The sequence below is a fragment of the Mus caroli genome, unplaced genomic scaffold (genome assembly GCF_978045245.1).
Source record: "Mus caroli unplaced genomic scaffold, Mus_caroli_1 scaffold_9, whole genome shotgun sequence".
Taxonomy (NCBI): Eukaryota; Metazoa; Chordata; class Mammalia; order Rodentia; family Muridae; genus Mus; species Mus caroli.
This window is the reverse complement of record NW_028227264.1, coordinates 7,181,635-7,199,761: the sequence shown is the minus strand read 5'-3', so window position 1 is coordinate 7,199,761 and position 18,127 is coordinate 7,181,635. Positions and strand designations below refer to the sequence as shown.

At 39.0% G+C, this 18,127-nt stretch overlaps 1 non-coding gene across 1 annotated transcript; it reads right to left on the bottom strand.

Annotated features, from left to right (window-relative positions):
- Positions 1-15,379: 15,379 nt before the first annotated feature.
- LOC115032222 (U1 spliceosomal RNA) lies at positions 15,380-15,544 on the bottom strand. Its single transcript, XR_003837877.1, has one exon. It is a non-coding gene; the product is annotated as a U1 spliceosomal RNA (small nuclear RNA).
- Between the last annotated feature and the right edge of the window lie 2,583 nt (positions 15,545-18,127).

The window sequence follows — 18,127 nt, the reverse complement described above, 5'->3', positions numbered from 1 at the left end:
AGGGAAATAGTCAATGCAGTAAGGAATGGGTGAGGGAGGAAAGTAGGAAGGAAGGAGGGGGTGGATAAATGGAACGAGGAAGGAGAAAAGAAAACAGAGAGAAGATGAAAGCAGAAACCTATTGTCAAGGATCCCTAGATTTGTCTGATGTTCTTATTATAGTCACCAGAATATAAGGCTACTGTATTTCACCCTGAGCTAACACATGTGGGGTCAGGGATGCTTAGGTGCCAATGGCATGCATATTTAGTTTGGATATAGCAAGTGAGCACATTGCTACTTCGATACTCTTGAAGGGCAAGTGTGGATTCTGGAACTGTTGTCCAGAGATTAATTTCTATGTACAATGTGATCCTCTCTCTTGAGAAGAAATTCAACTTCAGGCTAAAGAAGAGAATTAATTTCAAGCACATTATCTCACTACCATAGAGATAAGCTTGAGCCTCAGGCTATGATAAGTAAAATTATGAGAAAACGGAGGGTTCTATAAGATCTCAGAAACACACAACTTTGAGTTGTACCGGGATAGCTCACAGCAGACGCATACATGGAACCTGTCAATGCTATAATAGTCATGGTTATCTAAGTCCTCAGATGATCTGCCTTGGAAAACTAGAATAGCTTCAAACCTTGCCACAACCCTGGCTTTGGAATTGTATCTATGGCGGGGGGGGGGGGGGTTGGTAATGGCAAGAGGCACGTTTGAAAACGTTTTGCAGAAGTTCATCATCATGAGACAATGACTTAAGCAGGAAACTTCTCTGGAATTATCTGAGACACCCCTTTAAAAATAAATTTATGGATGTTTGCAGTAGAAGGGGAAAATAAAATCATAGAAATACCATTCCTGTAACTGAATCACCTTGAACAGATTGGAAACAGTGAAAAGCAAAGGACATACTGAATACAAACAACTAAATTGTTGAAGCGTCTAAAAGGCTAAAACAAAATACTCTTATTTATATGTGAAATGTTTCTGTTTTTCAACCTCTGTGCCAAGAACAGATCATGCCCATGTCACATAGAACTAAAAAATGAACCACAAATAGCTAAGACTTGCTAGACAGCAATGGGTTTGACTATGGAACAGATTCACACATTACATCATCAACATACACAGCAGCCGCACTGCCAAGAACACATTCTGAGGAAGATCCTGAACAAATGTAGAATGATGAGATTACTACTAATGTAATTCAACAAAATAACTGAAGTTCCATAGTCTTCCATCTCAAAGAGAAAGGAAGAAAGGCAAAAGAAAGAAAAAGAAAGAAAGATGTGAGAAAGATAAAAGAGAGAAAGAGAGAGAGAGAGAAAGAAAGAAAGAAAGAGAGAGAGAGAAAGATGTGAGAAAGAAAGATAAAAGAGAAAGAAAGAAGAAAGGAAAGGAGAGAAAGAAAGAAGTGAGAAAGAAAGATGAAAGAAAGAAAGAAAGAAAGAAAGAAAGAAAGAAAGAAAGAAAGAAAGAAAGAAAGAAAGAAGAAAGGAAAGAAGGAGAGAGAGAAAGAGAGAGAAGAAAGGAAGGAATCTAGTAAACTGTACAATGTTTTTTCAGTAAACATATTTTTTCTGGACTTCCTACTTATGACTGGAAATGTCAAAATGAAAGTGAGCTCTAGAATACTATAGCCTAGTTTGTGAATTTATAAATAACTCAGAATATTAAAAAATGATGCCTAAGAAAAGGAGAGAGAGTGTGAGATACAACTACTCTACTGAGAACTTCTAACTTCCTCAACTTCCCTCTCCAATGCTTTGTAGACCATCCATCAGGGTCAGTGGCTTCAGAAAAAAAGCCAGGATTCAATCAGCTTCATGAAATCACAGGTTAATACAGGAGCCCAATAAATACACATACGATACTACACTTAAAGCTATAATGAATCATTCCCAGTTGACTTTGATATGTTAAGTAATTATATCTTAGGCCTCATTTTTTATTTTTTATTTTTATTTATTTATTTATTTATTTACTTATTTATTTATTTATTTGGTTTTTCGAGACACGGTTTCTCTGTGTAGCCCTGGCTGTCCTGGAACTTACTCTGTAGACCAGGCTGGCCTAGAACTCAGAAATCTGCCTCTGCTTCCCAAGTGCTGGGATTAAAGGCATGTGCCACCACTGCCCAGCTAGACCTCATTTTTGACATTCATTTCCCACATGGCTTCCAGATACCATGAGCAATAACTATGGTCTGTATACAAGTTATTACTTGTTCTGAGCAAATTTACTGACCTTATTACAGAAAATAACATCATACCATAGGTAAGTACTCTTGTGAGCACCCAACTCACCAGTAAGAACGACACCACAACAGGACCCTTTCGCGCACGTTTACTGGGAGAGCTTGATTGCAGAGGCAAAAAGACCCAGAGCCCAGAACTGGTGCTGCTTATATAGGCCTAGGAGAGGCGTGTCTCACACCCGGATTGGTTATGCTTTCTACCTCATTTGCATGTCTCACATCCGATTGGTTATATTCTCTCAGTACCTCACAAAACCTCATTAACATACCTCATTTGCATGTCTCACATCTGATTGGTTATACTCTTTCAGTACCTCAGAAAACCTCATTAACATACCTCATTTGCATGTCTCATATCTGATTGGTTATACTCTCTCAGTACCTCACAAAACCTCATTAACATACCCGGGCCAGGCAGTGTCTTGGCAAAAAACTTTACTGCATATGTACATATTGGTTGTTTACCCAAACTTATGCATGGTGGCCAGCAGTAGCCTGGGCCACCTTGTAATGGCATATGTGGCTTCCCACAAGTACAAGAGTAACTGAAGTCACCCATTCATAATAGTGCCCTGGGGTACAATAAACTCTGCAAACAGTACATACCATCATGGTTTATACTGATTCTCTTATATCAATTATCAATTACCTTTACTGTCTCTGATGCTCTTACAAATTGTAAGCAAGCAGAGATGAGCAAAACAAATTCTAGATGTGAGAGCAGTAAACATGGTCCATTTATCAAGTATCAAAATGTAAGAATAAAAATGATGACTGTAAATTCTCTCTATTGAATAATCAGTAATAAATTTGTCTCTGAAAGAGCATTGTGGAATTAAAATGAGTTTGGCATGCCTGCACTATCATTGAGTAAAACCCAGGACTCCTTTCTTTCTTTAGCCATTTTGTCTTTGAGAAACCTGCCCAAATATGTTAGAATGTAAATATTATAAAACAGCTGCATATAGCAATATCCTTAGGGGCTTTTAAATATCTGGAATTTGGTGGCTACAAACAAAATAAAATGTAGCAATGATATTTTAAGCATTATAACATATTTATTAGGCCCATAAAATGGTGTACAGTGTTGAAATTATTTGGTGAGATCTCAACATCAATGAGCTTACAATATATCTGTAAACTTATGATTATTGAAGGTAGGAGTTGCATAGTTTGCTCAGTGGCCAGCCGGGCACTTACAGGGTACAGATGCAGCACTGAAAAATAATTTTGGAAGACAAAAGAAATCAAAGTATACATAAAGCAGCAGATCTAGAGTCTCCAATTTAATGAAATACAAATTCAGCAAAGAGCCACATCATAAAAGGCTTAGAGCCCTGACAAGTAGCAAGGTACAAAGTCAAGACTTTGTAGCCAAGAGCTTTACCATGCACAAAGTTGCAGAAGGAAGATACAGCTTTACAGGTTTGCAAGAACTGTGGCAGCATCTCTAGTTCTTCAATCATTTGCAAAATAGCACATCCTAAAATTGCATATAAGTCAGAAAGCTGGTAACTTGAGAAATTCTCTGTGGAGAAAATGTCTGTACCAAAAATGCTAGACTATTTGTGCATGGCAATGCCTGCAGACGGGAAAAAGCTTCTAGGAGACTGTAATAACCTGCATGTGCAGAAAAGAGTTGGAGGTGACTTCCAGGAAGAGAAGAGAGATGTTCTAGTTAGAAAAACCTGGAGGATGAAGATGTGTTGTCTGACTTCTCCCAGGGAGATCTAAACAAATGCCTATTCACCCAATTAGAGAACACATGGTTAAGAGATGAAAGAAACAATCGCACTAAGGTTGAACTTGGTAGACCAGTGGGTTTACTGCAGTTCCTTACAGGAATAGAGATGATGCAAAAGTAGACGCGTCACCAATAATGCCATCAAAAATGTGTGGCAGCTCATGGAAGCTGCCTCTCTGGTACTCTTTGCATGTCTTGTAGGCAGCTCAGGAAGGAGAGTCACTTTCATGCACCGGGGCTTGTCAGATAGGTTCCTCTCTAGCAGTTCCGACTGTAAATATAACCTTGGGAAGACCCTCATGAATCTTGTAAGTTTCAAGAACTTCCTGAGACTTATGAAAGGCTTATTTGTACAGTATCAAAGAGACTTCCTCTGAGATAGAAGATTTCAACTCTGAGAAAAGTATCACATATGAGCAGGTCCTATTAATTGACTAGATATGAGTGAAATATGCATGTCTGTAGAGTTAAAAATATTATCCCACACTGTTTAATCAGTGATCCTTCAAAAGAGCTGTAAGGCACAAATGGAAAACAGTTCCAGAAATGTAGAGAATAATCCAAGGAGAAAAGAGTCAGACAAAAATCATAATACATAGGTTGAGATAAATGTGTGGCTTGACAAAATAGCCATTGAATAAATACTACAAGGTTTTACATGTGTGGGAGTCATCAGGGTAAGGAGATGCTCTTACAGGGAAAGGCTCATAATTGGGTCCAAGAGACAGTAATGTCACAAGAGTCAATGGGGAACAAAGGGAAATGTCTTTAAAATTAAAATTGTCTTAGGAACATCTGTATGAAACATCTGTATGGAAACATCTGTTTTCTGAACTATAGATACAATGAAAACATGTTATATTTTCTGCAATAAATTTCTAAAATGTGTCTCTTTGTGCAAGATACGGTCCAGAGAGCAGAAAAGAGAGAAGGCCAATGAATCAGAAATGAGGACATCATTTACCATCGGTGAGTCATTTGCTTTGAGCCACTGATGCCTGAAAATGACAGCCTGGTATCACCCAGTCCAAAATATAAGGCAGGCCAAAGTTGTTAGCATCAGGAAAGTGGAGCCGACAATCGATATGGCTGACAATAATGATTCCAAGTTGATATCTACGTATAGCCAGTTAAAACATGGCCCCTGCCCTCAGAGTTTATCCCTCTACTATGACCCTGCCTCTAAATTTTCCCTGGAAGATGCTGAAACTAGGATCACTGCTGATCTTATCTGTTCAGCCTTTCTTTTTTTTTTTTTTATTTATTTTCTTATTAGGTATTTTCCTCGTTTACATTTTCAATGCTATCCCAAAAGTTCCCCCATACCCACCACCCAATCCCCTACCCACCCACTCCCCCTTTTTGGCCCTGGGGTTCCCCTGTACTGGGGCATATAAAGTTTACAAGTCCAATGGGCCTCTCTTTGCAGTGATGGCCGACTAGTCCATCTTTTGATACATATGCAGCAGAGACAAGAGCTCCGGGGTACTGGTTAGTTCATATTGTTGTTCCACCTATAGGGTTGCAGTTCCCTTTAGCTCCTTGGGTAATTTCTCTAGCTCCTCCATTGGGGGCCATGTGATCCATCCAATAGCTGAAGGACACATGCTCCACTATGTTCATAGCAGCCTTATTTATAATAGCCAGAAGCTGGAAAGAACCCAGATGCCCCTCAACGAGGAATGGATACAGAAAATGTGGTACATTTACACAATGGAGTACTACTCAGCTATTTAAAAAAATGAATTTATGAAATTCATAGGCAAATGGATGGACCTGGAGGGCATCATCCTGAGTGAGGTAACACAATCACAAAGGAACTCACACAATATGTACTCACTGATAAGTGGTTATTAGCCCAGAAACTTAGGATACCCAAGATATAAGATACAATTTGCTAAACCCATGAAATTCAAGAAGAACGAAGACCAAAGTGTGGACACTTTGCCCCTTCTTAGAAATGGGAACAAAACACCCATGGAAGGAGTTACAGAGATAAAATTTGGAGCTGTGACGAAAGGATGGACCATCTAGTGATTGCCATATACAGGGATCCATCCCATAATCAGCTTCCAAATGCTGACACCATTGCATACACTAGCAAGATTTTGCTGAAAGGACCCAGATATAGCTGTCTCTTGTGAGACTATGCCGGGGCCCAGCAAACACAGAAGTGAATGATCACTGTTCAGCCTTTCTAATGATGAGTTTCTGCACTAAATTAGGTCCTCTCTCTCCTAGATCCTGTAGCATCCTTAGATAGCAAAGAACAGTTAAGTCATGCAGTTACTTCTACGATTCCACATCTATTTCAAAGAATGCAGCCAATAAAAACTTGTTTTCCCAAGAAGGAACAGGTTTACTTGAATTACACTTTCGTATCACTATTCAGCATACAGAAGAAGTTAGGACAGGAACTAAAGCACGGCAGGAACCTAGAAGCAGGAGCTGATACAGAGACCATGCAGGAGTGCTGCTTACACTGGCTTGCTCTTCATGGGTTGCTCAGCCTGCTTTCTTATAGAGCCCAGGACTGTTAGCCCAAGGGCATCCCCATCCACAGTAGGCTCTGTCCTTCTACCTCCATCACTAATTAAGAAATCTTCTGCAGGCTTGCCTGATGGCTGGTTTTTTGTTTGATTGTTGAGTTTTGTTATTTTTTTCTTTGTTTGTTGTTTGTTTGTTTTCATGGTGTTTTATGTGTCCTCAACTCATCCAGACAGTTTTTTTTTTTTCTGTTTAGTTGTGGCTGTTCTGGAACTCTGCAGACCAGGCTAGCCTCAAACTCAAAGATCTGCCTGCCTCTGCCATTTGAGTGCTGGGATTAAAGGCATGTATCAGCACTGCCCAGCCTAAAGCTGGATCTTTTAGAGGCATTTTTTATTTTATTTTATTTATTTATTTATTTACACTCTGGGTTTTATTCCCCACCCACTCTCCACCCTCAGACTGTTCCCATACCTTCTCCCCACCCCTCTGTCTCCTTGTGTATGTCTCCACCCCCTACCACATCTGACCTCTAAACTCCCTGGGCCTCCAGTCTCTTGAAGGTTAGGTGCATCATCTCTGAATGAACACAGACCCTGCAGTCCTCTACTGCATGTGTGTTGAGGACCTCATATCAGCTGGTGTATGCTACCTGTTTGGTGGTCCAGTGTTTGAGAGATCTCGGGGGTTCAGATTAGTTGAGACTGCTGGTCTTCCTACAGGGTTGTCCTCCTCAGCTTCTTTCAGCTTTCCCTAATTCAACAACAGGGGTCAGCTGCTTCTGTCCATTGTTTGAGTGCAAGTATCTGCATCTGACTCTTTCGGCTGCTTGCTGGGTCTTTCAGAGGGCAGTCATGATAGATCTCTTTTTATGAGTGCTCCATAGCCTCAGTAATAGTGTCAGGCCTTGGAATGAACTGGATCCCACTTTGGGCTGCTGTTGGACCTTCTTTTCCTCAGGCTCCTCTCCATTTCCATGCCTGTAATTCTTTCAGACAGGAATAATTATGGGTCAGAGGTGTGACTGTGAGATGGCAACCTCATCCCTCACTTGATGTCCTGTCTTCCTGCTGGAGGTGGGCTCTATTAGTTCCTCTTCCTACTGTCAGGCATTTCCTCTAAGATCCCTCCCTTTGAGTCCTGAGAGTCTCTCACCTCCCAGGTCTCTGGTGCATTCTGGAAGGACCCCCATACCTCCTATCTCCCAAGGTTGCCTGTTTCCATTCTTTCTGTTGGCCTTTGGGGCGTCAGTCCTTTTTTTAAAAAATGTTTCAATCTTTCAGTGAAAGTGGCAGCTTTGGTTTTAATTTTCTAGTTGACAACTGAGAAAGGTGGCAGGTCTGTCTGTTTCTGTGGAGATACCTAGATGTGGAAGTCTATCAGTTAATTCAGATAGCCATTAGTATGGCCTCTGTCTTCTGTCGTCGTTGCTTTCTATGTATAGAAGTGCTTACTGTCTTCTGTCTTCAGTAGCTATTGTTCCTTTATTGTTCATTTCCTCTGCTTTTCTTTCACATACCAAACTGGAGTAGAAATGTATAAGATGTCCAAGAACTCAGAAAACATATAGTCCCAGAGGCAAATAAAAAAGAAAATTTTCTTGTCTGCATTTAGTGAAAATGTGACAAGATACTCTCCAAAGCTTCAAATTAGGCTGCAAAATTCAAAATCCATTTCTTTCATATCATTATGCTAGAAATGAATCCAGCCTCAAAAAAAAAAAAAAAACAATGGAGTAAATTATAAATTCAATCATTTGAACTCACGGGGCTTTTTCTATAAAACATTAATTTGTTTACTAAATGGCTCTATTTCTTTTGATTTTTAAGCCTCGTCTGGTTTAAAAGTCAGTTACTTCAATTGGTATTTGTACCTTACTAGGAGTTCTAACTATTAGGTAAGTTCAAAAATCTCAGTTCAGGGACGAGGTCCGGTACTAACAGAGACGAAAGAGGCAAAGAGGAGTGCTGGTGTGAGGGGAACAAGCCATCCTGTGTGGCTTGCAGGAAGGGGTAGGCATGGCACTATTTTAAGCTGGAGCATGATGAGAATGAATTTGCATTTTAGACAGATCACTATGGTGATGCTGAGTTGGAAGGAGGCCATTTGGGAAGCAGGGAGAACGAGGAGGACCAGAATGCTGCAGTATCAGTGGCTAAGCAGAAGCAGGAGAAATGGTGATGAGATTTGGGCTGGACCAGGACTGAAAGCAGGGTGGGTGCTGCTCTCTCTGCTCTGCTCTGCTCTGCTCTGCTCTGCTCTGCTCTGCTCTGCTCTGCTCTGCTCTGCTCTGCTCTGCTCTGCTCACAGTGGGGTGATGTGCTCAACACAGGATGTCTTCCCTGTACAAAAAAGGGAAGCAGCTCTCTTCACCCAAGGGACTCTGTCTCTGACCCAAGCCAAAACATAACTTTTTTCCTTCAGAGTCCTAACAGCTGTAAGTGCTCAGCTAACTGGACTAGGAGAATCCAACCTAGCTGTATATTTGCATTCAGAATTTAACCCTCCCCTCCATTCCATTAGGTATGCACAGAAAAAGGACACATCTTTAGTTTTTAATCCTCCCACACAGATGTGACTCTGGTATATCATTTACCTTCTCTAAAACTTACTTGGCCCATTAGAAGTTGGACTTTGTTTTAGTTAGGGTTTTGCAGCTGTGAACAGACACCATGACCAAGACAACCCCTATAAAAGACAACATTAAATTGGGGCTGACTTACAGGTTCAGAGGGTCAGTCCATTATCATTAAGGCAGGAGCATGGCAGCCTCCAGGCAGTCATGGTGTGGGAGGAGCTAAGAGTGCAACATCTTCATCCAAAAGCAGACAGAAGACTAACTCCAACCTAACTAGGAAGAGAGTCCCAAAGCCCGCCCCCACAGTGACACACTTCCTCTGACAAGGCCACACCTAACCCAAAATAATAATAATAATAATAATAATAATAATAATAATAATGCCACTCCCTAGGACAAACATATTCAAACCACCACAGGCTTATACTGAATAAAGGTAGAATTCCCTCCAGACCTGTGATGCATTAAGTTCTGAATGACCCTGTTCTACATATAAATCAATCTCAGGGTAGAATGGAACTAGAGATTCACCCCTAAAGCAGTTCAGATCCATGACACACTATATGACTCCACGGAAAAGAAAGCCCTGAAGAACAATAGACACTAAAAAAAAAATGTGTTTCTCTAAATAAAGACAAAGACATAAAAAGCAAAGCAATTCAGTGAGATTAGATTGTTGGAAAAGTGCTGATCTTGAGTTAGGGATCTAAATTTATCAAGAAAATCACTTAAAATGAGTTTAACTGGAATGGAGAACTAGAGAGAGGGTTGGGTCTAGTACATCTCTATTCCCTGGTGCTAAGTTAAGCTGCTATTCCTCCAGCCATCTTGAAAGTATGCTTTTTAGTGATTATTCTTGCTTTATTCAGTGGTTTCTTCTCCTTTAATTCCACCAGGCATCCTCCCAGAAGAGCATCCCTTGCTCTGTCGGGTATGATCTCAGCTCCCAGAAAGGTTATGACTGAGAGCTGCTCTGGGACTGCACACCCTTGACTAGTCTGCCCCAATGCTTTGGAAGCAGGTAGATTTCCACTTTAAACCATCCAGTTGGAGTTCTTTATGGGCTTATTTCCCATTTGGAACTGACAGGAAGTAAAAACAACAAGCTTTTTAATGTTGAAGTTAGAAAGATACAAACTCAAAATTGACACTGAAATATGTTCTGCATAGAAAAATCTTGAAAAAAAAAAAAAAGACATGGGGTGGGATGAAAAGATGCCTCAGAAATATTTGACTATATTCTATTCTATTCTAAAATTTTTGTTTCTGGCTTTGCAAATTTTTTTTAATTTTTTAAAAAATTCAACTCTAATTTCATTCTTTTCTTTTTTTCTTTCTTCTCTCTCTCTCTATTTTTGTAATTTGTTCTCATTGGTTTTATGTGTTTTCTACCAAAAAAATTCTTTGTATTATAGGAACTTTTAAAGGAAAAGTAAAAGACTTCATTCATGTTACAAGAAAACTAAGTGTCTGAATGCCAGTGGCAGGCCAAGCATCTCACATTTCCATATGTCAGTTTGTTCTCTGTCTGTCTGTCTGTCTGTCTGCCTCTCTGTCTGCCTGCCTGTTTTTGTCTCTATCAGCATCTATCTATCTATCTATCTATCTATCTATCTATCTATCTATCTATCATCTATATCCATCTGTCTCTATATATAGTAAGAGATATGTTTATCCACCTATTTATGTCTCCATTCATATATCCTGAGTTACATACAGTAATTTTTAATCAATTATTGTAGTAAATTTTCCCAGGAAAAAAAATGGAAGGCTTTGGGTTTTGTTGCCAACAAAATAAAACAAGGCTAGGTAGAACTTGTAAATTTTGATGTTTTACTAATATTAAATAAAATGTGTGAGAGAAACATCTAAGTATTGAGAGAAGATCAATGCTTATCAAGAGCATATCTTCATAGGACATTATCAGGCACAGGTGATGGGAGCGTTCTACCCATCACACAAGGCCATCTGGATCATGCCAAACCATTATAGTGAGATTTCACAGGAGTGGCTATTCTGTCTGCTTTTCAATTTGATTCTAAAAAACAAAAGAAATTAATGTTACTTTCACCTTCAAGAAAAATTAGGTGCTAAGTTCTGATAGGAAAGAGATGGAATGGATAAAAATAACTGCACATCACTCCTCAGGAGATTTCATAAATCATAGCATCTGGGCTGTGACATACTCACAAGTTAGTGCTAAGTCTATCATGCTCACACTTTTGCTCTGGGGTAACTAGTCTGATAAAGATCATCTTCACCAACTGTTTGATCATCGAACTGAGTGTGTAAATTGAGAGCTTACAATGAAGACATGAACAATAACAGGAAATTTCTCTTCAGAAAATATAATGGATGGGTTAATGACAAGGAATTTGAAAGCAGAGTTCTTAAGCATTTTTGTTTCGTGAAATTCTTAGATAGTTTTTTGAACAAACAAGATTCTTCCCCATCTCAGAAACAGACACAGCCTTTTCTCCAGATTTCCAACTCAGACACTCATGATCTCTATGTGTCTTAACTGTTTAAACACAAAGAGTTAAGTTCTGCTGGCACCATCTCCCTAGATCAGAGTTCCCACCCCATTCAAAAGTCTTCCTGATACCCTGTGCCTTTCTCCTTTATCTCTCACATCCAGTTTTGCACAGGATAGGAAGAAGTTACTTTAAATTGGATGCAAGAGAAGAACCAAGAAAAAGAATGATTTCTCATATTTATTGATCATCTACTTAGATCTCAGTTTCTTTTTTGTTGCTGTGAAAAACATTCTGGTGAAGGCATCTGAGTAGAGAAAGGGCTTATTTCAGCTTATAACTCAGGAATACAGTCCCTCCTGCCTGAGCAATCAAGGCACAAGGAGTTTGGAGCAGCAAATCACACTATGTTCACAATCAGGAAGCAGACAGAGAACAATGTATATTAGTGCTCAGCTCACAAACCATTTTCTAGGGAATGGTGGCACCCAGAGTGACACCTTAAATAATCTAATCAAGATAATCTTCCACAGACATTCCCAGAGTCCCGTCACCCAAGTGAATCAATAGTGTGTCTAGCTGACAATTAACACTCATCACCACACTCTATTATATTCTTTGATCTGTTCTGAGCCATCTTTCTTTTCTCATTTTACATCTTTCAACAATTTCATGGTTTTTAACGAAAGTAAAGCTGATACACTGACTAGGTTATCCACAAAGCTAGATGAAAAAACTGAAAACACAAATGTGTTACGTGATCAAACAAATACAGCTCCTGAGCCTACTGTTAATTAAATACTCCTCAACACTTCCCATTTACTCTCATTCTCCCTTCTGCAATATCAAGGGACCGTGTAGCAGTTACGTATCTTTCTGTTCCACGATCCTGCTGAGCTACTTTTCAATCTCAAGAGCTCAGACTTGTTTGCTTCCCCTGCATATCGTTACCCCAGTTCTTCATGTCCCTGACTCCTCATCACTGAAGACTAGGCTTCAAATGGCCAGCAGTGGCTGCCCACTCAGATCTGTCCCACTTTTTGTCCCTAAATTTTTTTTTTTAATATTTTGCCTTTGGTTTTCAGTCATATACTTAGGAAAATTGATTCAAACTCTGAGGACTTCATTGTTCTAAAACTTAAGCCTCAGGGTAGTCAGGGTGATGCCATTCACTGAGTAGCAATCTTGACACTAAGGTACAAGATGAATAGTGTTGATAAAGAAATTGATGAGAAGAATGGGTTGATCTATCTTCTTTCCCCTGAGGGCTTTGCACAAGACATGTAGGGATACAACAGGAAGAAATGCTGTAGCCATCTTTCAGGCAGAGGGATAGCTAGTCCAAATGCTGGAGCAGGCATCTATGAACCTCTGCTTTCTTTTTTTTTTTTTTTTTTTTAGATTTTATTTATTTATTATATGTAAGTACACTGTAGCTGTCTTCAGACACTCCAGAAGAGGGCGCCAGATCTCGTTGCGGATGATTGTGAGCCACCATGTGGTTGCTGGGATTTGAACTCTGGACCTTCGGAAGAGCAGTTGGGTGCTCTTACCCACTGAGCCATCTCACCAGCCCCACGAACCTCTGCTTTCTTTTGTGCTTGGGTTGTAAGATAATTTGTCAATTCAGTGCTTCTGTATTTGCATAATAAAACACATTTCCATATTATTTAATATTCTGGACTCAGTTTCTACTACTGTCACTTTATAATATCCTAGCTGATGCATAGATACAGTCCTTGAGAATAAAAAAAATGTCCCTGGGTCATCTCAGAAAAGCATATTTCTTTTAATCTTTGTAACACATATTATTTGAAAGTAGTTAATTTACTCATCTCTGTCTTCTCTAAAATATAAATTATCCAGAAATAAATGATCCATTTTAACCACTGAAATTGCCACTGCCAGAGTGCTGTGGCCTCTCTCCATTTACAATCCGACTCTTGACATTTTCTGTTTCAGTTGAATTAAAAAGATCGAATTTACTATTCTACCTGAACGTGCTTGAGAAAGTGCCTAACAGATTATTGTTCATTCATGAAAACTTTCAATATTGTTATTATTATAGACACGGTGGTGGTTTGAACAAAAATGGCTCCCACAGGCCCATAGGGGTTGGCACTATTAGGAAGTGTGGCTTTATTGGAGTAGGTGTTGCTTTGTTGGAGGACATTCATCACTGGCTGGGTGGGCTTTGAGGTCTCAGAAGCACAAGCCTGTCTAGTGATTCACAGTTTCATTTCTGCTGCCCACAGATCAAGATATAGAACTCTCATCTCTTTCTCCAGCACCATGCCCAAAAAGGAAATAAGTATGGAAATGAAATCATGACTAAGATTTGATTAATCTCTCAATTAGAACAAGGTAATAGTAAGATGTGGCATATCCACAAGGAACAAACTTTTTAAAAGTCAGAAGAAAGTGTTGAAGTCTTAGATGACTAACTTTGCATAGAAATAGCTACATCTTAAAGGCACATTATACTAGAAAGCATTGCATTAATGCTGTTAGCCATGATGGTGTGCCCATAGTGGTTTAGCAATTATACCCTCTCAAAGGAGAATCTTCTGTTCTCACTGGCATTAGAAAGGAAAGAAATGCTTCAGGTATCCATGTGCTGGCCAAACACTTACTGGCTCAAAACCAACTATGTAACAGATTCCCAACTGTCCTTAAAGACAATTTAATCTCTAGGAAGACAAAGAAGCAATGACTCTGGCCTAGTTCTGACATAAGCAGGAGAGATGAGGTAACACTAATGTGAACTTTAACAGAAAGTGACCATGGAGTCTTGAATTTTAGTTTTTCCAAATGAAAGCTGAACACCATGAATCATGCACCCTGCATTCCATGAACGTCTGCAGAATGTTTAGAGAGAAGATATGCATTATTCATAGTATGAGACTCCTAAAGAGATTATGACTCAAAAGTGTTATGATGTTCTCAAAAAATGCAATTTTGAGTGCAATTGCAAATGATAAAAAGGAGAAGCAAAAGAAATCTAAAAGAAAAGAACAGCTATGGATATTTTTAAAAGAAAAACACAGTTGCAAAGCACTTGGGCCTTTCTTATTCATTTTCTCAGGGCCAAGAATAGAATGAACATTCAAAAAGTATTGACAACTTAATGAATGGACAAATGACTGTTGGAAGAGAGTGGTAATATTAGTCAAAACTCAGATCAGAACTACTGAAGTCATAACTGAGCCAAGGTTACAGGGGAAGTCAGTTTTCCAAAACCAAAACCCAAAGTGACTGATGGTTTTGAAGCAACAGAAAACCATGCCTTAACTTTATGATGATGGTATAAAGATGCTGGTTCTCCTCTTCCACACCCTGTGAAGGTCAAAACTGTTAACACCAACCCACCCAAGATGAATGCAGTCTCCTGATTCTGATCTTGATCACAATGCCCAGAATGAAAAGAATTTGCAATTGCAATATCTAAATATAAGAACAGTCTTACGTGGTCATATACAAATAAAATAGTAAATTAAATTACAACGTTTATTTATTTGTTTCTTTATTTACTTACTAACTTGTTTGTAGTTTTTTGCTTTTTTTCTTTTTCCTTCCTTCCTTCCTTCCTTCCTTCCTTCCTTCCTTCCTTCCTTCCTTCCTTCCTTCCTTTCTTTCTTCCTTCCTTTCTTCCTTTCTTTCTTTCTTTCTTTCTTTCTTTCTTTTTTTTCTTCCTTCCTTTCTTCCTTTCTTTCTTTCTTTCTTTCTTTCTTTCTTTCTTTCTTTCTTTCTTTCTTTCTTTCTTTCTTTCTTTCTTTCTTTCTTTCTTTCTTTCTTTCTTTCTTTCTTTCTTTCTTTCTTTCTTTCTTTCTTTCTTTCTTTCTTTCTTTCAAAGGGGAGAGCAGGGAATGCAGTCCCCCCACTACAACAAATTATGCAGTCGAGTTTCCCTCATTACGGGAAATCGCAGGGGTCAGCACATCTGAGTACAATGGATAAGTCTCGCCCTGGGAAAACCACCTTTGTGATCATGGTATCTCCCCTGGACAGTATTTCTCTGCATAGTCCTGGCTGCTCTGGAACTTGCTCTGTAGACCATTCTAGTCTTGAACTCACCTTCTTCTGCCTCTCAAATGCTGGAATTAAAAGCATGCATCACCTGTGCCCCATTAGTAAAATTAAGTTTTAGTTGAAGTGGTGAATCAATAAAACTATGCTGAAGTTAATTTGTATGCACTTCCCTGTGTCATGATCAATGAAAATCAAGAAGCAAACACTCTTCTTTTGTTTCTGCCAATCTGACAGATCACCTGGGCTTTTGCACAAGGATCCAAAGATCTTAATAACCTATCATATTTTACTTAGCTAATAACTGCTAATGCTGCATATTTGTGGACTGTGTTGTGGTGTTTTACATGTATACATTTTATAATGATCAAATACAGGTAATTATCATTTCTATCACCTTAAGCATCATCACTTCGTGGTGAAACACTAAAAAAATCCCTCTTTCAGGTACTTTTAACTGTACAATATACTGTTGTTAAGTAATGCAATTCTGTGCAGGTAGTAAGAAAAACTCCATTTTCTTCTTTGAAATAATTTGGTGAATCAAGGACTAGCTATTTTCAAGTGTGAGTTAATGGACTATGGTGATCTGGAGGAAATGATTGAGTGGGGTTGACACTGAGCTTTCTTCTTCACTTTATAATGTTCTACTTTAAAAACAATATGTGTTATTAAAAATTTTGAAGTTCCTGAGCCTTGAGGAGAAGGTGTGTGGTATATATGTTCAATTTAAGACTGGGCATTCTGCCACTTTTTTTTTTTTATCTTTGCAACCTGGCCTGTTGTGGGACACTTTATTAATCACAATCTACTTCAGAGAGAAGCTTCTCTGATGAGGACTGAGAGATGAGAGAATCTATAGGCAAAATAAAAAGTCATTAGGAGTTGTTTCAATATAGTGTTTATTTATGAGAATGATGGTGTTAGGTTCTCCCCAGGGCCTATCTAGGCCAGGAATGGGTTTCATCCTATAGAGTGGGAATTAAATACAATCAGAGACTGACTGGCTATTTCCATGGTGTTTGTGCTACTCTTGTACCCATGGGCATGTCTTGCCAAGCTAGTCATTATTGTAGTTCACAAAAATCATAGCATGGTAAGAGGTATGACTTCTTTTCTTTCCTAGTAACATACACACAGCATCCTCTGCTACTCTAAAGGCTAGTCTGTAGGTATGTTTATTGGTTGATCCTACATATGTTCTAGGACTTAAGTACAGCCCGTCTTTAGGAATAGGGTCCTACCATCAAGTTATTGAAATGTTTGGGGGTTCATTGAAACTCTTGGCCAAAGACTCCAAAGGAAATAATATATTATTGAAACTATGTTTCTTCTTTGTCCATTAATGTAGTAGGAGTACTTTGTCCCTTTTATAGGGTAATTCATTTTAATTATCATTAGACTTAAGGATGATTTCACAAGAGGGGATAGAAAGAGTCTTAGAACTAGAAACATTAGGTAACAAGTCTGCAGCTTGCACAAGGCCCACAAGCCAACCATATACTTCAGTAGAAGGCCACACATCTAATAGCACTGGGGTAGCACACATTGATCTTGATGGCTTTTATTTTCAATGGAACACAGTGCAGTGGGTGGAGAAGGAGGGCAATTTTGGGAAGAGTTGGGAAAGGATGGTGAATATGATCAAAATATGTTACAAGAAATTATCACAGAACCAATAAAATAGCTTTTAAAAAAATCTTTACATTTCCAAGTCATAAATACCTAATAAGTATAACAAAGCATTTGGTATTTCAGGACAAGCTTAATTTTATAAGATTAAAATGTAAGAAAGATAAATTAGCTTAAACTCAAGTCCAAAGTACTAATGACATATAATCAAGATATGAGGAGTCTGAGTCTAGATTTTGATATTTGCCTGCTAACACCATAAAATATTTTCAGTCTTCCCTCCCCCTTTCTGCCCACATCTAGGAAAAATTTTAGGAAGAAAGGAAAAATGGGGGTAGAAGGGAGTAACCAGATAGGCCTGGAAATTTCTTTCTTAAGCTATACAGAACAACTTAAATAAGTTCTTGCCCATGTATGGGCACACTCACACAACTCTAACCTACAGCTACTTAAACACATACCACACTTACTGACATATACACCACACACATACACTCATACACACTTACACACAGACCACATACTCACACATATACATCGCCCACCCACACTCACACCCCTACTCACACATTTACACACAACACATACACATACACCCCCACACACATTCACACACAGGCTTACAACACACTCACACATACATTCTCACACACACTCACACACACATACACTCATACTAATCACTCTAAAATCCACCGATGTTTCTGTTTCTAGAATTCCTCCAGCCTATTCAGATTCACCTTAGAAACAGTAACTCAAGACTGTCACTGGGCCAGCTCTTGTTGAGCAAATGTGCTGCAGACCTGGAAGAGTGTCCTTGCTGGGGTCACCCCCAGCTTCTTTCCTAAAGTTGTCTGTGCTAAATAAACAGGTTCCAAGGATTGGGACTATACACTTCTTTCCTATCTTCCCACAAGACTTGGGTTGTTGTCTTAACTCT